Raw genomic sequence first — 24,763 nt, 5'->3', positions numbered from 1 at the left:
GCCATTAATGACCCTTTCATCAAACTCAACTACATGGTCTACATGTTCCAGTATGACTCCACTCATTGCAAATTCAATGGCACAGTGTAGGCCGTGAAAGGGGTCTTAGTTTTGGTAGAAATGCTGGCTGGAAAGCCTGGAGACCCAACAGGTGTCCATTGCCTGTAAGGGATGGGCATCTATTCCACCCTGGCTCCCAGAATCCAGGCTCCTAACATGTGGCATGGAACTCCATTGACCTGCACTGTTCAGTCATATTCAGGGCGATGCAGCCCTTCCAAAGAGCACAGGTAAAGAACATGACTACAGGCTTCAGGCCCTAGAGAGATTTACATATTAATGAGATGCATGAAGGCCAGAGGGAAGAGCCAATTAAGCATTCTTCCTCAGCTCCTTTCCCCCTCCTCCGTGTTTAACTCAGGCCTGCCCTGAGTAGCGTGGGGGTACACATCCAGATTCAACCATCATCCATCATGCCAATAAAGTCGTTTTGGAAACTCAAGGACTTTCTCATGTCATTGGGGCCATTCCAAGAAGAACTGTGGAAAAGGCCTCTAATGAGCCGCTGTAGCCACAGCCGCCATGCCTATCACCTGGAGGAACTTTCAGCATTCCCAGCCACCCTACCCACAGCACAGTCAAGGCTGAGAATGAGAAGCTTGTCATCAACGGGAAGCCTATCACTATCTTCCAGGAGCAAGATTCCGATAACATCAAATGAGATGATACTGGTGGTGAGTATGTTGTGGAGTCTACTGGCATCTTCACCACCATGGAGAACGCTGTGGCCCACTTGAAGGGAGGGGCCAAAAGGGTCATCATCTCTGCCACTTCTGCTGATGTCCCCATGTTTGTGATGGTTGTGAACCATGAGAAACATGACAACTTGCTCAAGATTGTCAGCAATGCATCCTGCACCACCAACTGCTTAGCACCCCTGGCCAAGGCAATCCATGACAAAATTGGCAATGTGGAAGGGCTCATGACCACGGGCCATGCCATAACTGCTACTCAGAAGATTGTGGATTGTCCCTCTGGAAAGCTGTGGTATGATGGCTGTGGGGCTGCCCAGAACATCATCCCTGCATCCACTGTTACTACCAAGGCTGTGGGCAAGGTTATCCAAGAGCTTGATGGGAAGCTCACTGGCATGGCCTTCCGAGTTCCTACCCCCAATATATCTGTTATGGATCTGACATGCGACCTGGAGAAACCTGCCAAGTATAATGACATCAAGAAGGTGGTGAAGCAGGCATCTGGGGGCCCACTGAAGGGCATCCTGGTCTACTCTGAGGATCAGGTTGTCTCTTGCGAGTTCAACAGCAACTCCGATTCTTTCACCTTTGATGCTGGGGCTGGCATTGATCTCAATGACAACTTTGTAAAGCTCATTTCCTGGTATGACAATGAATACAGCTACAGCAACAGGGTTATGGACCTCTTGGCCTACATGGCCTCCAAGGAGTAAGAAACCCTGGACCACCCACCCCCAGCAATGATACTGAGAGCAAAAGAGAGGCCCTTGGTTGCTGAGGAGTCTTTATCCCCAACACTGAGCATCTTCCTCACAATTTCCTTCCCAGACCCCCATAACAACAGGAGGGGCCTAGGGAACTCTCCCTACTCTCTGAAATGCCATCAATAAATGTTCGCTGCACCCTCCCTTCTCAAAAAGAAATTAGGGAAATGTCGCCCTTCATAATAGTCACAAATAATATAAAATACCTTGGTGTGAATCTAACCAAGCAAATGACAGATCTGTACAACAAGATCTTCAAGTTCCTGAAGAAAGAAATTGAAGCAGATCTCAGAAGATGGAAAGATCTCCAATGCTCATGGGTTGGCAGGATTAATATAGTAAAAATGGCCATCTTGCTGAAAGCAATCTACAGATTCAGTGCAATCCTCATCAAAATTCCAACTTAATTCTTCTCAGAGTTAAAAAGAGCAAGTCTCAATTTCATTTGGAATAACAAAAAAGCCCAGGATAGTGAAAACTATACTCAACAATAAAAGATCTTCTGGGGGAATCACCATCCCTGACCTCAAGCTGTACTACAAAGCAATAGTGATAAAAACTGCATAGTATTGGTACAGAGATAGGCAAGAAGATCAATGGGATAGAATTGAGGACCCAGAAATGAACCCATATACCTATGGTCACTTGATCTTTGACAAAGGACTTAAAACCATTCAGTGGGCAAGTTAGCGTTTTCAACAAATGGTGCTGGTTCAAATGAAGGTCAGCATGTAGAAGAATGCAAATCAATCCATTCTCATCTCCTTGTACAAAACTCAAGTCCAAGTGGATCAAGAACTTCCATATAAAACAAGATACACTGAAACTAATTGAAGAGAAAGCGGGGAAGAGCCTTAAATACTTGGGCATAGGGAAAAAGTTCCTTAACAGAACACCAATGGCTTATTCTCTAAGATCAAGAATTGATCAATGTGACTTTATAAAATTGCAAAGCTTCTATAAGGCATTGGACACTGTCAATAAGACAGAACAGCAACCAACCAATTGGGAAAAGATCTTTACCAATCCTACATTTGATAGAGGGCTAATATCCAAAATATACAAAGAACTCAAGAAATTAGGCTCCAGACAATCAAATAACCCTATTAAAAATGGTGTACAGAGCTAAACAAAGAATTCTCAACTGAGGAAACTTGAATGGCCAAGAAGCACCTAAATAAATGTTCAACATCTTTAGTCATCAAGGAAATACAAATCAAAACAACCCTGAGATTCCACCTCACACCAGTCAGAATGGCTAAAATCAAAAACTCAGATGACAGTAGATGTTGGTGAGAATGTGGAAAAATAGGAAGATTTCTCCATTGTTGGTGGGATTGTAAACTGGTACAACCACTCTAAAAATCAGTCTGGTGGTTCCTCAGAAATTGGACATAGTATTACCCGAGGATTCAGGTATATGTCTCCTGGGCATGTACCCAAAAGATTCTCTCTACAACATATAACAAGGATACATGCACCACTAAGTTAATAACAGCCTTATTTATAATAGCCAGAAACTGGAAAGAAACCAGATGTTCTTCAACAGAGGAATGGATAAAAAAAATGTGGTACATTATCACAATGGAGTACTACTCAGCTATTAAAAACAGTGTCTTCATGAAATTCGCAGGCAAACTGATGGAACTAGAAAATATTATCCTGAGTGTGGTAACCCAATCACAAAAGAACACACATGGTATGCACTCACTGATAAGTGGATATTAGACCCAAAGTTCACAATACCCAAGATATAACTCACAGAATACATGAAGCTCAAGAAGCAGAAAGACCAGAGTGTGTACTTTGGTCCTTCTTGGAAGGAGTAACAAAATACTCACAGAAGCAAATATGGAGACAATGTGTGAAGAGAGACCAGAGGAGGGGCCATCTGGAGACTGCCCCACCTGGGGATCCATCCCAGGTGCAATCACCAAATGAAAACACTTTTGTGGATGTCAGAAAGTGCATGCTGACAGGAGCCTGATATGCCTGTTGCCTGAGAGGCTCTGCCAGAACATGACATATACAGAGGCAAATGCTCACAGCTAACCATTGAACTGATCACAGGTTCTTCAATGCAGGAGTTAGAGAGAAGACTGAAGGAATAAAGAGGCTTGTGGGCCCCATGAGTAGAGCAACAATAACAACCAACCAGAGCTCCCAGGGTCTAAACAGCTAGCCTGGGAGCACACATGGAGGGATCCATGGCTCCAGCTGTATATGTAGTGGAAGATGGCCTTGTTGGGCATCAGTGGGAGAGGAGTGCCTTGGTCCTGTGAAGGCTGGATGCCCCAGTGTGGGGGAACCCGAGTGCTAGGTGGCAGGAGTGGGTGGATGGACGGGGGCACACCCTCATAGAAGCAGGAGGATGGGGGATGGGATAAGGTGTTTCTGGGGTGGAGGAATGTGGAAAGGGAATGACATCTGAAATGTAGATAAATAAATTATCCAATAATAATATAAAAAAAGATAATGGAACTAGCAATCACAGTCAAGCATTTGAAACTTTTTGTCACCAAATTAATATTACCCATATTACTGGGATTTCTTATAATTGTCATGAACAAGGGACTATGAAAGGAGCTCATGGAACTTTAAAGCAATATCTTCATAAAATAAAAAAGGGGGAGGTATATCCCTGTATACTACAAATTCATTTAATCATGTTCTTTTTATTTTACTTTTTTTTTTTAAAAAAAAAAATTGGATATCAAGGAGCTTTCTGCTGAGTGTCTTTGGCACTATACAACTAGGCGTATTTATGCATAGGTGAAAGGGAAGGATACACTTACTGGCATATGGCATGATCTCAATCAGGTATTTAATATGGGGAAGAGGGCATGTTTGTGTTTTTTCTGCTGGATGCTGAAGGAGCATGGTGGCTGCCAGAGCAATGGGAGAGACATTCTGATGCTAGGACAAAAAGGATGCTGACCTGTGGTAAGCTGTGGTAAGTTGCTGAGTTCCCTGACAAGGGTGACTGTGGAGCTGTATTGGACATATGTCCCTGACCCACCTTTGCTTGACTATACCCCAGATGGGACAAACAGCCTTGCCTCAAGTTTTTAGACCTTGTGGAACAGAGAATCAAAAAGAGAAATTATAATGTCTCTTGTATTTTTCTTAAAGGTGACCAGCTATTCAGACTCAATTATGGACTGGTCTAGAAATCAATCCAATATTGGAAATAACAGTCTTCATTTAGAAGGCTGGTTCTGGACATTTTCAGAGACATATTTGGAAGTTAACTGCAGTTCTCTATGATGTAATGTTAGCAAGAGATAAAGATGGGACAGGATCTAGATTTCTAACAAGTGTTAGCACATGTGTTAAGGCTCTTTTAATTGTCATGGTAAAATTAATTTTGTTTCTTCTACAATACTTAATGGAAGTTGGATTGATTGTACACTTTCAAATTGTGTTAGTTATGTTGAAACCTGGCATGTCTGTTATGGTCTATCAGCCAGCTTTTGTTTTATTGCCCTGAATATCACAGAACCTTGGTATTCTGAAAAAGGCTTGCAAGTACTGGAAGAAGTGAGTCAGGCTTTAAGCACAAGCAAGAGGGTACTGGGCTTGATTATTGCTGGCATAACAGCTTTAATTACATTAATTGGTAGCACCATTGCTTCTGCAATTGCTTTGACACAGAAGTTAAGACAGCTACATTTGTAAATCATTTAGCAAAAAATGTTACAAATGTGTTGAATACACAAGAGGTTTTAGATAGGCATTTGGAACAACAGGTTGATGCACTTAATCATATTCAAATTATTGAAAGGAGGTTCAGAGTTTAAGAGTAAGGAGCCATTTCGAGTGTCATGACGAATACATTGGATTCATGTTAGTTCTAAAATTTACAAGGGTAGTCATTAAAATTAAGAAAAAGTTTAAAGACACTTGCAGTGTATTTGGCATAATTCTAACATCTCTGGATGTTTTAACTTTGCATAATGAGCTTATGAATTTAAAGAACCAAAGTACATGGCTTGAAACTGAAAATGGACCCCCAGATAGAGTTATTAATTTAACAATAATTAATTTAACAAAGACAGGTATGATTCTGCACAGAGCCTTACCAACCTAAGACATAAGTGTATTGCATTTGATAATGTATAGTCCATGATGGTTAAGGAAGGCATTCTTGTCAGAATGACCTAAGAGAGGGTCAGTCTTGTTCTGAAGCAAAAAAGGGGGGGAGACGGGGAGACCTTTTGGGGCTGATTGGCAAAAATATGACATTGGCCAAGGACAAGAAAATGGGCTTCATGCAGGAATCTGGCATTCAGCTAGGACAAAAAGTAATTTCAGGCAGGAATCTAAATCTTAGGCTGGAACAAAGAAGTGATTTCAGGCAGGAATATAAATTTTAGACTAGAACAAGGAAGTAGGCTTCAGACATGAAAAGGACTTTGGGCTAGGACAGCAAAGTGGGCTCAGATATTTTGGTCATTCTGATAAGCCCTTAGAAACAGTGATCTTGGGAGTGTTCATGGAACTTTGCTTATTGCCTTGCTTGTTCTTTGACTATTTGTGTTTATTTTCTTGCTTGTTTCTTGACTATTTGCAACTATTTTATTGCTAGTTCCTCAACCTTAGAACTGACCTTAATACTTACATGTAATCAAAATGGCATAAAGGCAAAAAGGAGGAGGGAGCATGGGATAGGGGATTTCTAGGGAGGGGAAATGGGGGGAAAGGGATGACATCTAAAATGTAAATAAATAAAATATGCAATAATAAAGGAAGAGATTCAGACAAATTGATGTCTATCATTGACCATCCTTTCTCTCATCTGCAATGTCTTGTGGGTTCCTATTTATTAGTTTCTTCCTTCTTTGATTTTATTAGATGGCTGTAGCCATCGGTTCCGTTTACATGTAGGCTGCACCTGGGTCTTTTGATCACTGTGTTTCAGCTCCTTATTTGCTATAGAATTTCTTCCTGTACATACGAACTTCCATCCTCATACATCATGTGATAACAGGGTTCTCATTTGGCAACTCAGCTCTGTTTTTTATTATTATGCTGTCTTATGTTTACATCAGCGCAAATGAAAACACTCATTTTCATGTAGCATTTCTAGTCATGTGATGTATTTCTATGCACAATATGATACCTTGTTCACATTTCCCACTGCCTTAGAAAAATTCATTAAATATATGCATCTCTAGGATGAAGGCCCACACCACCAACAATATTATTGTCCATGTTCATCTCTAGAAGTAGCTTCAACTTAAGAACTCTTCCAGTGGCTCTCATTAGGGCTCTCAAGAGTGCACTATACATGCTACTACTTTTATTCCTTAAACATAACATTTATGTGTTTCTTGAAACAATTTAGGGCGTGCCTCTTTCTCCAATCATGGTCCAATTTGTTGGTCTCTAAGGGCTTGGCAGAATTTCTTCAGAACATTCCTTAGATTTCCACTTACATGCGAAATAGACGCTTCCATTCCACTGAACACACTGTAATTTACTCCTTTAATCTTGACCCCTTCTGCATCCATTCCTTATTAACATTACATGTTCCAAATCCCTCCATTTACCAATTGTTTATTACCACTGCCTTCCTACTTGAGCTTTTTAAAATTCCCGTTTGGTAAATTTGTTTTACTATTCTTACATCTGCCTTGTACATTTGTCTCAGAGAACACAGTCTGAACACTTTGTACCTCTTCAGTCTTAAATATGCAATAGCAATTAAATTTTTGTTTGCATTTTATCTATTCAAAGCATATATTTTTCTCAAGTATGTATGTACTCATAGCATATATGTATATTTTACATAGATGTAACAACAATAAAAGCAAAGAGGAATGAAAATGAGAGAGATCAAGGGAGATTGCACACATAAGAGTGACTGAGAGAGGAAGAGATGAAGAAACAATATAATCTATCATAATTTTTAAAACTAAAAAATATTTTAAAGACTTTCAAAAAAGCATTAAAGTATTTGTTTGCATAAACAGAATCCCAATGTAAAATAGTGGAGGTATAATACACGTTTGTAACAAAGTCTTGAATTATATTCTGGTACAGCCTTATATTATACCTTCATGTACATTATCCCTGCTGATTTTTTCATTTGTTACACAAAAACAGTAAAAACTCATTAAGATGGAAATAAACCTAAAGAACTTAATGAGGCTTGACACATAGATGTGCTCAAAAAAGACAACTTGCTTCAATATTTAGAAGTACGTTCATTTTTAATATGAATTTAATAGGATGTCTATTGAAGGAGAAGATATAAAGAACACAACTGAAGACCTACCAGCTTCAAAATAACGTTCCTATTTAGTGTGGTTATATATTCAACTTGAATTATACTATACCCTGCTGAAAAACCCTATGCTTTTCATAATTTAAGTTAACTTCTTTTTGAAGTCTTATGTAGTGATACACACGAATATTTAGAAGTCTGTTGTATTGTCTGCTGACTAGTGGGTGTATACATGTATAGCACAATTATTTTTAAAATTTCAGGTTAAACTACTCTGTGTACTGATACACAGAAAAGTAAAACACACTCAGAGATGTGAATTCTCTTATGTTCTCAGTATTGACTAGATACAAATGCTCTTCTATGATCTTGTGTTCTGTACCAGTTCAAAGAAATCTCATCTTACTGGATGGATTCCCTACCCTAAGAACTGAGTCAGAGAAATTTCTATATTTTCCTCTCCATAGCCATATTCATGTCCAAATTTCCATAGACTCTATACTCAGCAAAATGAATCCAGTATTTTAATACTCCAGTATCATGACAATAGCACATTGTCAAATAGTAGCCAGGGAATTAAACTAAATAAGTTGCTTATGATTATAAAATGGAAGCCAATATAATCTGGTTACAATTTCTGAAAATAATATTTATGCAACTACTATACACACATTTACATGAGTAAAATAAGACTTGTGAACTGAAAGTAAAATATAAACTTTTTTAAAAAAATAAAAATTTAAAAAATGGCTTCCAGGCACAGTTATGTGGTGTGCTCACATTTTGCATCCTCTCTTGCTCACAGGACACATGGCGATGATAGAAAATAATAAAATAAACTTTTGGAAGGTTAAAGAAAGAATCAAAAGCTAGAAAATTATCTGTAATTGTCTTAGTCCACTCAACTCCAATAAAAACATTACTGGGTACATTATAAATAGCACACTTTTTTTCCTTGTAGACTGGAGGCTAAAAACTCTAAAACAAATGTTTCAGGAGGTTTAACATCTGGGCATGTTCTCATAGACAGTGCTCTTTGTCTATCCTCACATGCAAGAAGATACTGTGTCTTTATTCTTGAAGGTGAGACCCTCCTGGTTTGATTGCATCTTCTGTAACTGCCCTTATTAATACCAACAACATAGGCTATCAGGTTACAAAGTATAATTTTAGAGGAATATCAGGATTTACACCATAGTATTAATACATTTAAAACATGCCCAAAGGACAAAGCTAAGGAAATAAGGGATGGCCAAGAGAAGGTTCTAAGAGCTAAAACAAGAAAAGGTTTCAATGTGTACAAAGATGAGTTTTTTGTGTGTGCTTCCATCTTTGAAATATTCCAGTGAGGCACTTGGTGGCCAAAGTGAAAATCGAAGAGGAGAGATTTAAAGTACCCATGCTACTAGACTTCCAACAGAAACAATCCACATAGAAGAATAAATCTGTTGTCCATAATATTAGTCATTGGTGGATGAAGATGACCAAAGAACTCTTGAGAAGGAGAAAAGTAAGAAAAAGAAGGACAATGGGAATTTGCCTTTTTTTAAAAAAAAAAAAAAAAACTTCAGAGCATATAGAAATCTTGTGGTTGGAAGGATTTGGGGGAAATAAAACATTAGCTCACTTCAATAAAGTTAAAATAATGTAAAGTACACTTGAACTTTCCAAATACAAGAGGAAATTAAAACATATTTAGAAGCCCACAAAAGAGAAACAAAAAGAAGGGAAGGCAAAGAATAAAATGAAATAAAATATTAGGTTGCTATACAGTTCAAAATCACAGAAGTGAAATATTACTGTCGAAATTACTGACATGAAATTACTAGGCAATCAGCATGTTGCATTATAAAGCATAGAGTTACTAAACTGGCACTCTCTAGAAACTCAGTATAGGGACACAGAAAATGTAAAAGCACATCTGCATATTTACTGGAGAAGTGAAACAGGGAACAAAATCAGAGTTGAAATAGACTTATTAAGAAAGAACCCTAGTGGCAGGATAGAGTAAGGTATTGAGTGGCAATGCTTTAAATGCAGTTTAGAACCTGAAACACTGCATTCTGATAATATAAAAGAAAAAGGAGTATTAAAATTGATTTAAAATATTATAGAGGAAAAGCAGGTTGTGTTAGAAAGGAAACAACAAAGGCATAGAAGAGCACAGGAAGATTTGTTATGTATATGGGAAAATATTCTCCTAAAACTAAAATTTCTCAATGCAACTGACTAGGATGGGAAGGTCCTGGGCACCTCCAGTATAAGACAGAGACCTGAGATAAGTGAGGTGTCCAAGAATCAGTGGGAATGACCTTAGCTGTGACTCACAGCACTGGAAATATGAAAACTGAAGAGGCCATCTCCTATAGCAAGGCAGGAAGCCCAATGGAACTATAGAGTCACAAATCCACCCACAAAATTTTGGCCCCAAATCTGTCCTGTCTACAAGAAATGTAGGCACTGGGGATGAACAGACTGAAAAAATGGCCAACCAATAATAGGCCCAACTTGAGACTCATCCCATGGGCAAGCACCAGTCCCTGACACTATTCATGATATTCTCTTAGGCTTGTAGACAGAAGTCTAGCATGGCTGTCCTCTGAGAGGTTCCACCCAGCAGGTGATTTAGATGCTGATGATGAAGCTTGGAGATGCATATGAAAGAATAGAAGGAAGGATTGTGGGCCCAATGGGAAATAGGAACGCTACAGGAAGATTAACAGAGTCAACTAGCCTGGACCCTTGGGGCTTTCAGAGTCTGAACCAGCAATGTAACAGCATCCACAGGCTGGACCGAGGCCTCCATGCACAGATGTGGCAGAAATGCAGCTTGGACTTCATGTGGCTCCCAAACAACGGAAGCAGGAGCTGTCTCATAAGCTGTTGTCTGTCCATGGGATATGTTCTAGCTGGGCTACTTTGTCTGGCCTCAGTGGGAGAGGATATGTCTAGTCCCACAGAGACTTGATGTATGGGGTGGGGGCTCGGGGGCAGGGGATACCCAGGGTGATCCCACCTGCTTAGAGGAAAAGGGATGCAGGGATGGGGGAAGGATTGTGAGAAGGTTGACTGGGAGGGACAGTGAATACAAAAGCAAAACTCAGAACAGAAAAAAAAGCGACACACACACACACACACACACACACACACACACACGCCTGGTGCCTGTGGAGGCTAGAAGAAGCTTCAGATTTCTGAGAACTAGAGTTGCAGAAGAAAATTATGAGTTACCAAATGGCTGCTGGGAATCAGACAAAAGTCCTTTGGAAGAGTAAACGGCGATCTAACCTCTACAATGAAAGCTGTATCTCCAGCCTTCATACTTTTATTTTCTTGCCTTTTATGTGCAGTCAGAGACTCAGACAGTTGTAGAATATTTTCCACTCCTATTTCAGGAGTTTTCTTGGGCCCACCAGTGACATGAATAATGACATGGAGTCTTTTTTTTTTTAACATTTCAAAACTTAGACCTTCTGCTGGGAAGTCTCCTGATTATTCATTCTCAATTAATCCTGGCCTACATCCTACCACCTAGCTAGTTCTACCTCTCTGCTTCACTCTAGTCTATCTCTCCACCACTGGGTCTGCTGGCGAATCTCCTGTCTCTGATTCTTCTCCCAGAGTCCCTTTTTTCTGGCCAGAAGATTTGCTTTCAATTTCCTGCCCAGCTATTGTCTGTCAGGTCTTTATTAAAGCCAATCAGATATTATATATTGCCTTAGCCAAGAATAAATATTTACAAAATATGAGACCTGTGATGGGCCATAGAAATAAGAGAGTGTTTAGCTCTTGCTGATGCACAATTAACAATTAAATATACAGAGCCACACCTTAGACAGTGCATCCCAGCAACTGTTACTTGAACATTGCTCACTCCTACTGGCAGAGTGCTTCTGATGTTCATGAGTATGCAATCAAGTGATACTTAGCACCAGACAGTGAGAGCAGCTAGCACACATGCCACTGTGTCCTGGGCCATACATAGAGCTCATGACAGGGCATTGTCCTACCTTGCATCTCCTTGGTTCTACAGATAGAACAGGGCTCAGCCTCCATTCTGCCGAGTTTGTTTGTCTGCTTTCACATGTTTGGATCTGAGAAGAAACACACTGAACTTGGCCCACTCATTTATGAAGATCTCTAGAGCCAAAGATTTGGAACACATGTTTCTATCTCCTCAGTAAGAAGAAACTTTGGAAATTTTTCTTTTATTATTAACTTTTATATTCATATTATTATGTTTTAACTTACCATTTTCCCAACACAGTCCCTCATCTTATTTTCCTTCCTATCCTTTACCCTATTCCCCATTTTTGTTATTTTTATTAATATTATTTTCCTTCATAGAGTTTTCACTTTGTAATGTACATTGCTTTTTCTTCTTGTTTTTCTACTATTGCTGGGTATGTAGTTGTTATTTATCTGTGGTGTCTGCCACAGTGAGTATTGGATTTGTGTGTTTGTGTGTGTGTGTGTGTGTGTGTGTGTCTTGACAAAAAGGAGAGACATGTTAGAAGTGTCATATTAGGAATTGAGCCCTCCAAATAAGAAGGCTTATTGCTCACCAAGAAGAAACTCATACAAAAATGTAAGACTTATTCTTCAACAACATATGCACACATCACAATATAGAATCAAAAAGAAACACAGAAAAAGAAGGACCCATGATGCCTGCTAAAGTTCTTTTTTTTTTTTTTTTCTAGTAACTGAAACTAAACATATAGTATTAAATATCTGGTAAAATCATTTAAAAGTTATGGGGAGCAAATGAAGGCTGGGCTGCATGCACATAGTTAATATGAGCACAACCATATGAAGTTCCCCAATGCCTTAGACCCATGTGAATGTCACAGCCTTCTCCTATTCTGACTACAGGTGACAATGCACTCAAAACATCAACCACAGCTTTCTCCTCCTGAGTGACTAAAGCCTGAACTTGCTAAGTTGCTCCCCTCATGGTCTCCTACTGAAATTGATAAGTTGCTCCCCCACCCCAACAGTCTCCTACTGAAATTATTGGCTCTATCTTCTCATTCAACTGCCTATAAATGCGCTGTTGGTACTTTTCCATCGAGTGCATGGTCCACCTGATCCCAGCTTTTGTATACATTTGTCTGTTGTTTCTTCAGTTCCAAAGCCATGCAGATCATGGCAAAAAGTTCAACTTTTTTATTTTATTTTATTTTATTTGTGTGTATGTGTGTGTGTGTGTGTGTGTGTGAGAGAGAGAGAGAGAGAGAGAGAGAGAGAGAGAGAGAGAGAGAGAGAGTGAGTTGTGGGGAGAGAGTTGTATACTATGAAACATTTACATGGAGATCTGAATCAGTTTGTCAACTTTGTGTAACAGGCACTTTTCCCCATAAACAATATTACCAGTTCAAAAATCAAAACTTAAAAACTTCATAAAGGATACAAATAGACAGAAGAATGAAGTAAGGAAGACAATCGTAGATTTAGATGTAGCAAACAATAAAGATTCTAAAGGACCCGCCCCCCTACATAACACTAGATTTCTTTGGAATTAAAAGTATAATACACAAATAAAATTAGACACCATTACAAATGGCCTATATTAAGTGAAGGGCACAGAATCAGGGCTTTGCCACAAGGTTAATGAATAGTTTTATTCAGATAGTAACAAAGAAAAAGAGAAAGAAACTATGAACATAAGTTCCAAGACATAAGTGATACAATCAGGAGAATGATACTAGAAATATAACAATCTTCAATTCAAACAAAAGGCATAAAAACTTTTATAATGGAAAACATTCTTATAAACATTTTATCATAAATAGAAACATTTTTAAACTTGATGAAAGATATAAATGTCTAAGTAAAAATGCATTTAGAACCCAAAACATATATAGACAGTAAAGAGCTATTACATGTCACATTACATTTAAAATAAGAAGTTTATAAAATACAGAACAATTAAAATCTTCAGGAGGGTAGCTCCAGGTCAGCTACAAAGGCAAACTCATCAAATTTATAACAAGCGTGCTCTGGCTAGACTGAAATGATGGGTTTCAAGTCATGAAAGAAAATAAATGTCTACCAATATTAATATATCCTAGCAATTTTATCCCATAATAAGAAATGAGAGAAAATCTAACCTAAAGCAATTCGTGACTACTAAGCCTACATTGGTAAAGATGATTAAAGCAATCTCTCAAATAAAAGAGGAAGGAGAATATACATACATATATGTGTATATATATATGTACATATATACACATACACACATATATTCATATATATATATATATATATATATATATATATATATATATACTATAAAATGTTGGGAAAGAATACAGTTCACTATAAAATAAATCATAATTGTGTGGACTCTAATGCTTCTGCCATAGCTAACTGATTGAATGGGTTCTGTTTCCTCACCGAGTCTTGGGCATATACTATTAGTCTCTGGGAAAAGTGGCTCATTCTTTTTGCCAGAACTTGAGTACAGTCACCCAGTATTGATACCAGTAAGCCTAGGTATTTCAAAACTTACTTTAATAAGGGTGCTTAAACATTTTAACCTTCCTTCTAGCTCATCACCCATCAGAAGTAGTAGAAAGAAAAAGTTAATAAGACAAACAGGGATAGATCTATCTAGAAATATTTCTTTGGGTCAGTTCCAACCTTTTGTTATCAGAACACCAACAGTTCACCCGAATTGCAGTGGTAGCTCAGATTCACTTGCAAACACAATTCACAAATCAACAGCAGCAGTTTGATCCAGAAAAAAACTGAGAGGCTCTGCCAATCTTCCCAAGTCCACTGAAGTGCTGCAAGAAGCCACCAGAATATCACAAAAGGTTCTTTGGTGCTTTTCTCTCTACAAAGTCATGACAAATGATGATCAGTGAAGAAGGCATGGCGAACCAATGCCACAGAGTCATCCACTGTCTGTTGGGTTATATTTACACCCTTTCCAGGCATCTGGTGTCCTCTCATGTGTCCACTCCAACAATATATCTTGTGCCCTTTTTCCAGGCAGCTTCCAGAAAAACACCATATGTCTGCTCTCACCAAAACATCCTCCCATGTGCCTACGTTAGCAAAATCCTCTCCTAAGACAGTTTCCAGAAAAACATAATATGATGCAACTAAGTCTCCAAAGAAACCAGAAATTATCACTTCAGATACCAATGAGGAAAGGCAGATTGTAAACATAAGGAACACCTCAACTCTGCTGAAGGAATTGATCAAGAAAAGTGTTATCTCTATTTCTACTGATAGTTAAAATCCTTTTTAGAAAAATTATATTATAAAGTTAAATACCAAGCCAAAATGAAAGACATATATATAGCAAGAAAGCCACAGAAACATCATCTCAATAGATGCAGACCTATTATTGTTTATAGCCACTGATAATGCTTATATCAGTGGTAAAGTGTAATGAGCAAACAATGGAGATGTGAATACAAATGTTTAATATTAACAATTAAATTTTGATAATGAGGGAAAATACAAATACCAACCACTATGTCATAATGCTTCTCACTCCATTAGACATGTGACAAAGAAGCTGAAACCAAATGATTATTTGCAAGATTATATAAAGAATAGTTTTACTCTTATTTATTAATTTTTAAAAATTATGTTTGCAGAATTTCATATCATTTAGGCTGGCCTCAAACTTGCTGTATGAAGGTGACCATGATATATGATCCTACTTCCTCTACCTGCCAAGTGCTAAGATTACAAGTATTTACCACCATGGCTGCCCTAGAAAGTACTTTTATTTACATATTTACTTGTAGTACATAGGTATCTAGAAATACCCAGTAGAGCTGAAGGTAATATATATCATATTACATATACATATATGAATAATGACATGTATTTAAGGTGTTTATTACAAAACTATCATGACATTGTCTAGAATACTCCTAAATATTCATTAGTATAAACAAGTAAGCAAATTTTTATATATTTGCAAAATTTAAAATAATATAGCAGATAAAAATCTGCATTTTCATATATTAACATATCTAAGTTTTAAGGCATAATGTTTAGAAAAAACGATAAATCTAATATATAATTTATAAATATATAAACATTGTGCCTTAGATTGGCTATTAATACGTAATTGAACCATGATGCAAGCTAAATAATTATGGGGCATGCAAATGAAAAGGAATCCCTCACTTCCACTCCTGGATAAAGATTGTCACTTGTTAAGAGTCAAGAATTTCAGCACAACTAATAAAAAAATAGCTACAAGGACTGTACATTGACACAATAATTTTTTACAGGAATATGTCAAATAAAATAGCAAAATACCAATAAATTGTGCTTAAGGCCAAAGCTTACGTGACCTGTGAGCTTTGCCTCACTCCTTTCTCATCTATAAACTGCTAAATTCTGGGACTCTGACACCAGAGGCAGGATTGTGAACCTTCCTTCAAGTCAAGCGATGTGTCTGAGCTTCCTTGCAACTTACCTATTATAGTTAAGATCTATTTGACCTTGAATTACGTTTCCAGCTTGTCAACCTGTAATTCTCAGTGCATCATCTCAGAAACAAGGTTATGAGCTCATGTCTTAAAGAAAGAAATGTTTCTTGGACAGGACTAAGTAAGCTGGAGGATTGCTTAGACTTTCCAAAGCTTTCAATGATGTAATTTCAGAAGCCACCACAATTCTGTATATAGATGTTTTTAAAACACTTCAGCACTAGGACTCTCTCTTGAGAAGCCCAAGCCCCTGCACCTATGTTCACTTTCTTGCTCCTAAGTAATTGTCCCTTAATGCCTGTGTTTACATCTATACTTTTTTCTTTAAAAATTCTTACTGAAGATTCTATGGCTGTATAAAGATTGAGAAAGTGTTTCTTTCACCTCAGAGGTTACAGTCTTTTTAAAAAAATATTTTATTTATTTACATTTCAAATGTTATCCCCTCTCTAGGTTTGCCCTCTGGAAAGCCCCTATCCCATCCTCCCTCCCCCTGATTCTGTGAGAGTACTCCCCCTCCCACCTACCCACTCCCACCTTACCCGCCTGGCATTCACCTACACTGGGGCATCAGAGCCTTCACAGGACCAAGGGCCTCTCCTCTTATTGCTGTCCAACAAGGTCATTCTTTGCTACATATGTGGCTGGAGCCATGGGTCCCTCCATGTGTACTCTTTTGTTGGTGGTTTAGTCCCTGGGACCTCTGGGGGGGGGCAGGGTCTGGTTGGTTGATACTGTTATTCTTCCTATAGGTTATGAATCCCTTCAGCGCCTTCAGTCCTTTCTCTAATTCCTCCATTGGATCCCCATGCTCAGTGCAATGCTTGGCTGCGAGCACCCGCTTCTGTATTTGTCAGGCCCTGGCAGAGCCTCTTAGGAGACAGCTATAACAGGCTCCTGTCAGCAAGCACTTCTTGGCATCCAAAGTAGTGTCTAGGTTTTCTGTCTGTATATAAGATGAATCCCCAGGTGGGACAGTCTCTAGAGAGCCTTTTCTTCAATCTCTGCTCCACACGTTTTCTCCATATATCCTCCCATGGGTATTTTGTTCCCCCTTCTAAGAAGGACTGAAGCATCTAAACTTTGGCCTTCCTTCTTCTTGAGCTTCATGTGCTTGCGCTAACATCCACTTATCAGTGAGTGCATATCATATGTGTTCTCTTGTGATTGGGTTACCACACTCAGGATGGTATTTTCTAATTCTATCCATTTGCCTAAGAATTTCATGAATTCATTGTTTTTAATAGCTAAGTACTTAGCTATTAAATGTAAATGTACCACATTTTCTGTATCCATTCCTCTGTTGGAGGACATTTGGGTTCTTTGCAGCTTTTGGCTATTATAAATAAGGCTGCTATGAACATAGTGGATTATGTGTCCTTATTACATGTTGGAGCATCTTTTCGGTGTATGCCCAAGAGTGGTATGGCTGGGTCCTCAGGTTGTACTATGCCCAATTTTCTGAAGAACCTCCAGACTGATTTCCAGAGTGGTTGTACCAGCTTGTTATATGGTTCTCAGATTTCTTCTTAATGCTTGGAAGTTCTTTGACCCACTTCTATTTCAGCATTTTTCCCTCTGCAAGGGACACACAATAGCATAAGAAGCATGGACAATGGATACTTAATATTTATTTGTATAATACTCTGGGAAACATGGGTAAAACAAACAAACAAAAATACATTAGGAACTTTTGAAAAGCTAGTATGAGACTGGAAGAATTTTACACAGATTATAACTAGGTATTTATTTAAAAACAGAGAAATACAATCTCCTATTGTCTCTGAAGTGTCTGTCAGAAGCAGTGCTGGGAAGACTCTGCTCATGTTATGGACTTTGGACCAGTTTTTGGACTCTTTATTAGCAGGTATTCCAGCCTTCATCACTGAATACTAGGTGGTATCCACACATTTAATTACATAGTTAAATCTTGCCTTTGCTTTACCAAGTAGAACAGTGAGTCCAAAATGAGCACTATAGTCTGTCACATCATTTTAATATAAAAATAGTTCTTTTTTGGTTCTTACAACATTTTTCTTTCCCTGAATAAAAAGCAAACACCAAGGCAAAGAAGTGGAAAAATAAAAACAAAGAAAAAAAACAACCCAAAACAACACCTCAAACCAGAAATCATGACAAGTGAAAGAATGAAGTAAATTTGATTTTGTACCATGAAATAGTTGTATTTTTCACAAATTGCCAAGGTGTTACTTTCAGATGATTAGGCTAATAGAATTTTTATTAAACACCAAAGAAGCAGTGAATAGCCTGGGTAAGCCTATAGCTAGATCTTGACTTACTTGTTCATTGTATAATTTTTTTATTAGCAAACATAAAAGGTACAAAAAAGTAGATTTCATTGTAAATTTTTATATATGTATATTACATATTTTAGGGTTATCTATTCTTGAGGCAATACAAAGAGGTAGAAAATGTTCTTGGCAGTCTTATATGTGTCAAGTATCTTATATTTTCACATCTAACATAACATACAGGACTTAGACTGTAGCTAAAATTATATGTCTAATATTACATGTATTCTACAATAGAATATGAATGACTAGTCTTTTTTTATAATTGAATGCTGACTTTCTATGTGAATTTTTACTGAAAGTATTTCAAAATAAAAAATAAAATGTTATCAGAATATAAAAATGTAGTAAATAACACAAATGCAAATTTGTCTTCAACTAAAATTTCCATGTTCTATCTCCTAAATATAGTAAAATTGTTTAAAGTATGGAAATCATGTAAGTTTCATAAAATAACAAAAGGAAAATTGATCCAAGGCCATAAAAAATTTTCAAGACTAGCATTGTAATGAGATGAACTGATGTGTATTATCCACGTGCAAAAGAATAATATGGGAATAATTATTTTTAATAAGAGCATCTCATTCTTATCATCATGTCTTAATACACATAGTTTTCAGTTTCAATAATCAAGTCATAATGGGCTAAAGATACGAGTTAGCTCACCATGTGTACCCAAGATTAGGACTCCACAATGTGCTGACTAATCTCTCTCACACTAAATGCATTACACTCAGATATGACTTAAAGAGCTAAGTTACTACTTCATCTCTTTCTTTGTCCAAGCAAAGACCGTCCCCTCTCTTCCTCATCCAGTACCATTCCTTCTTCATGCTCAGCATTATCAAGCCAAACCACAGATCTGATTATGTTGTCTTGATGCCAAAGTCTATGCCCTTGGAGAAAGGCATCAGGCAGCCCATCTAGGTAACTAAATTATAAAAGCATCCAGGCAGGTATCTGGTGAATGTCTCGCTTCATCCTTGCATAATAAACTATCTCCTCCTGCTCATTCATTTGTCAGTCACAGTAACTAAGGATTATTATTTGCTGAATGTACGTGACACCAGCAATTTGCAAAGTCTGTTGGCAAGAAAATCAGGTTAGAATGACAGAGTGAGAAATTAAGCAGAAGCCTGATGTAATTAGCTGCAACAATCAGTGCTCTAATTCCTGATTTATTGTGTCCTGTTTTCCTGTTGCACTCCTCACTGTGTATACTGTGTGGACTTCATATAGGTCAAACAATTGACTTATCAGTCTTGGCCCAGCAAGAGGTCATAGTTAACAATATTTATTTAAACATACAGGATGCTTCTCATTGCAATTAGGAAATAACTATTACTAATAATTCCTTGGCACTGTTTCCCCATTTACATAGTATTTCAAATAATGAAAAAAGAAAGAAAGAAATGAATGAATAAATTGGAATTAGTTTCTTACACAAGCACAAAAGCTGATTTATTTATTAATAGTTCTCCCTCTAGAATCATTTTTCTTACTCTAGAAAGATCTATGGTTATAAATGAGCCAAAAGAATCATTATCATTAGAAGAAACATTCAGACAAATATAAAAATGTCCTTCTGATTTATGACAGAGTATTACTTTCAAGTCCTGTTGAGAGGTTACAACAGACACTGTCCCCAATCTTGGAAACTCTAATGATAAACTTTACATCATACAAACATAAATAGAAATTTGGGCTAGTTATATCTAGGATGTTTTGAGAAAAAAGTATGAACAATTTTCAATTAAAAGACTTTATAAAAACTGTAAAACAAATCAAGGCTACTCAAATGTTGGTGACATTTCTGAGAAAATGAATAAACTCAAATTCAAGACAGTTTCAAATAAAACTTGTACAAATGGTACGGAAAGAATTACTTTATGGCCCCCATTATAGACAAAGAAACTGGGTGTAATGGGATGAATTTTTCAGTTCTCTGAGCTTTATAGACACATATAAGTAGATGAAATATTACATAGTCCCAAGTCCCCAGAAATCAGCAGAGTACAAAGGAATAGAAGAATGAGAAGATATACATAATTACCAGATAATCTGGATATTTCTAAGGTCATTTCTTCATTAACCAGAAAACTTTGGTAATTCATTTGACATACCTAAATATATAACTATATAGATAAATCTGTATGTTTGAACTTAATTTTTAAAATAAAAAATATTATTTATTAGCCTGGCATGGTGGGTAGTGCACACCTAAAATCACAGTATGTGGGCAATGAAAACAGGAGGATGGCAAGTTTAGGACTAGCCTGTACAACAGAGTGAACTCAAGAAAGTTTAGGACTACCTTGTACCACAGAGTGAGTTCAAGGAAGCTTAGGACTAGCCTGTAAAACAGAGTGAGCTCAAGGCCAATGTGATCACTCAGGATGATCCTCTCTCAAAAGGATAAAGGCTAAGGCTGTCACTCAGTTATAGCAGTCTTACCTAGTACACATGATGATGTCAGCACAATTATATGTATGTTTAGTATCTTAGATGCTCAACATCTTTTAACTTTTTCAGTTATCCTATAAATAAAACCCCATTTTTACCTCTACTTTAAGAATTAAAAAAACCAAGGCTTTGAAATTTAGTAACTTATCTGAGATTTCCTGCTAGAATAAAACTAAACCATCAACCCAATTCAGTTACTATGTACCTAGAATTCAAATGCTTAAATCTTTTATTCTAAAGACTTACAGGTTAAAGCCCTAACATCAAAGAATTCTAGTCAAGCATATAGGCAGATACCAGAAAAAAAAGCATACTGTATACACTAAAAAATATTGTGGATATCAGCAAGCACCTATGACATAAGACATGATATTTTAATGACAGTATCCAAATTTACTTGTGTTTAATATTTCCACAAATATATTAATAGTCAATTATAAATAAAGAACATGTAATCAATTACTAAAATGTTATCAACCACTCACTGAGTCCTTTATCATGAAGATATTTAAAATATACCTTCTACTAACACTAATTACCTAATTCACTTGAATATAATTTCTGTTGTACATTCATAAATGGTAGAACTTGAGATATATGCAGAAAATACTAAAAAGTTCAGCTGAAGTATTCAAATCTCAGAGCAGTGAAGTAACATTTCATGAATGAAATAAATGAATGTAATATGAATTAGTGATAAAAAGAAACTTTACTGCCAAAGTAAATTATAGAAAGTGTTAATAAAGAATGCAACCTACAATTGGCACTGTTTTACAACATATGGTCTAGTGTATTCATGACAGAGGCAGAAGAATCAGTATGGTGTACACATATGTATTTTTCCAATGAAAATAGAAACACCTATTAAAAGAAAAATGTTAGTATTGTTATAATATAATTATATTACATATATAATGTAATTACATACATGTACATATACATATATATGTAATTACAAAATAATATGCATATATTAATATATATTGTATATGTATATTATAATTACCAATGTAATTATATATTATATGTAATTATATATAATATAATGTAAATAATATATTATTATAATATAATGTATATAATATATACATGTATAATAATATAATGTATAATAATTATATTATATACTTAAATATAATATTATTATATGCAATATAATATCTTTATGCTATGGTACAAAAGATTTCTTTGTAATACTGAAAACTGAAATAAGAAGTTCTAGTAAGAAAAGAGACAAAAGATTCATGTAAGGAATATTTTTCAAGTATATTTGAGAATATTTTTATTAATCATTAACCTAACAATTATTGACTTTATTAACCTTAATTATAAACTTAGTCTTTTCATTCTGCTTTAGAAAATTACTGGTTGACTGAGAAACAAAGAAATTATTGCTTACAGTTCTAGACACTGACAAGTACAAGATTAAGGCTCTATGAGATTCAATATTTAGTGAGGGCAAACTTCTGCTGAACAATGACTATTAACTTAGTTTAATTTTTCTCTTGCTGTAATAAAACTCTTGTTGAGAAATTTTAATCCAGGAACATGGCTGCTTTGGCAAGGGATCATATCCAAAGACCTTTATGTCCATATGGTCTGGCTGGAATGCAGACACACCCTGGATTACAGTGTGATCTGGCTGGAATATAGACTCATCCTTAGTTCACACATTTTTAACCCCAATAATGAAGGTAAGTAAGGTTAGTTTATAGAAAGAAGCAGCCATGTTTGAAAGTGACATCTACTTGAGGGGCAGACAAAATGACGAATCAGAGAAATATTTGACAGAATAAATCAAAGATAGGATATGCCCAACTCACATGATAATGCTACAGGAGAGGCATTTAAGAGGGGAGAGAGAGAGAGAGAGAGAGAGAGAGAGAGAGAGAGAGAGAGAGAGAGAGAAGTTTTATAAAGTTTACAGACACAGGTTTCTAAGAGAACAGTCTAACACAGGTGAAGACATAGGGAGCCAGAGAATGAGAAGAAAGCAGATTAGAAAATATTTCCAAAAGTAGTATGAAGCTAAGCAGAGCAATTCAGACAGAAGCGGAGAGAAGCCACATTGAATCAGTCAGCTTTGAAGATTAGATTATAAGGAGGCTAGACACTTCTAGGCCTAGGCTTAGGGATAGTTCAGACTAATAAGGAAATGATCTGGGCTCAGCCCAAGCCATGTATTCACACAGCTTGAATAATAATCTCATCTTGTCCCATCATCTAAGGAAATAAAAGTGACATTTACAACTCTGACAAAAGGAATTTAAAAGAGGAAGAAAGGGGTTACTTTGGCAAACTGTTTCAGGTTACAGTCTATCATTGCATGTAAGTCAAGGTGTATCTAATTGTATCCAATGGGTAACATTGTATCCAATATTATATACACAGTCAAGAGCAGAAGGCAAAGAATTAATGAATATATGTTAATGTTAAACTTGCTTCCTCCACTCTCACACAATTCAGAATCCTTCCTTCCTTGGGAATGGTGCTACCCTCATTGGGCAGGACTTCCCACTACAATTAATATAACCAAAATAATACCACACAGTTATGCCAACTGTCCAATCAAGTCTAGGCAATCCTTCATTGAGACTCCTTTCTTAGATGATTCAAAACTATGTCAAATTGATTGTTAAAACTAATGGCCACAGTGTCACATAGTGAAGGGAAAGGGGGATTTCTGAAGCCTCTTTACAGATACTAATCCCATTTATAAGGACTACACACCAGTGTTCTAATAAATTCTTAAAGATCTCACCTTCATTTACATCACATTGGAGAATAAATTTGAAGATAGAAATTTTGAAGGGACACTGTCAATACCACTTATTCTTGAACTGGGCCACTGCTAAGGATTCAAAGATGATTGAATTGTGTAAAAGCCAAGTTTTGAAGAGTCTTATAGCAACTGAGAAAAATAAAAAGGAATACATATGAACAGGTCATTCCAGTTGAATCTGATGAAGCCTGAGAAAGAATCATAGAACTTTGAGAAAGCATCTAGGAGCAAATCTGCACCAAGTTTGAACTCTGTGGAGAGTTATCGAAGAAGACATTTGATTCAAGTCTTTGGAGATATGAAGTGGAGGGCCAAAAAAGAAAGGTCATTCTATGTCACAAGACAAACCTACAGAAGTGATACACATCATTGCATTCTGGGAATTCTGAAATAGTTTGAAACAGATAAGGTATCAGGTTCTGCAGTATGGAATGAGAAGGTTGACATAGTCTTCAAGAATCTGAAAGATATATGTCAATCTGAAAATGATAAGAGGCAATGAAGCAGAGTAATATTACTTGATTCAAATCACAGAAAAATAAATGACTCTTTTTAAAAGATGAGTTTCAGCAGAAATAAGACAGAGATCTATGAAATAAATTTGAATTCATCTCCTTAAACTCCAGAGGAGAAATAGTGACGATGAGGTCCTGAGATAATATGAAAATGGCATAAGGCTAATTGGGGTTAATTTAACAGAACATATATTATTTTTTAAAATGTCAAATAGTCAAGAAAAACTCCAGGTTTCCATGTGGCTATGTGAATACTGTTATCATTTGTAAAACAATGCTTATTATTTTTAACATAGTCTTATCAGGTTTTATGGAGGAAAAGCTGTGACCTAAATTCACACATGGCAGACACTAACCTGTCCTATGAAGGGTACCGTCTCGCTGATTCTTTTAAATGTTTCACAGTCTTGCTTAGTTCTAGATACTCACTGTTTTAAATGTTGAAAAAACATGGCCAGGGAAATGCCTCAGTGGGTTA

The 24,763-nt window shown here is 36.7% G+C and overlaps 1 long non-coding RNA gene across 2 annotated transcripts in view; it reads right to left on the bottom strand.

The window, feature by feature from the left end:
* Positions 1-24,763, bottom strand: part of LOC143434616 (uncharacterized) — a 175,162-nt gene that overhangs the window by 62,284 nt on the left and 88,115 nt on the right. The window contains exon 3 of one of the 2 annotated variants that reach the window (XR_013104239.1): positions 16,766-17,791. The exons of the other annotated variant lie outside the window; for it this stretch is intronic. This is a non-coding gene — a long non-coding RNA (uncharacterized LOC143434616). Of the gene's footprint in view, positions 1-16,765; positions 17,792-24,763 lie in introns of those variants that run through there. 2 annotated transcript variants of the gene reach the window in all.

This window comes from Arvicanthis niloticus, chromosome 16 (genome assembly GCF_011762505.2).
Source record: "Arvicanthis niloticus isolate mArvNil1 chromosome 16, mArvNil1.pat.X, whole genome shotgun sequence".
In the NCBI taxonomy this organism is placed as follows: Eukaryota; Metazoa; Chordata; class Mammalia; order Rodentia; family Muridae; genus Arvicanthis; species Arvicanthis niloticus.
Note: the sequence above shows the minus strand (reverse complement) of the source record. Positions and strands in the feature narration are given on the sequence as shown.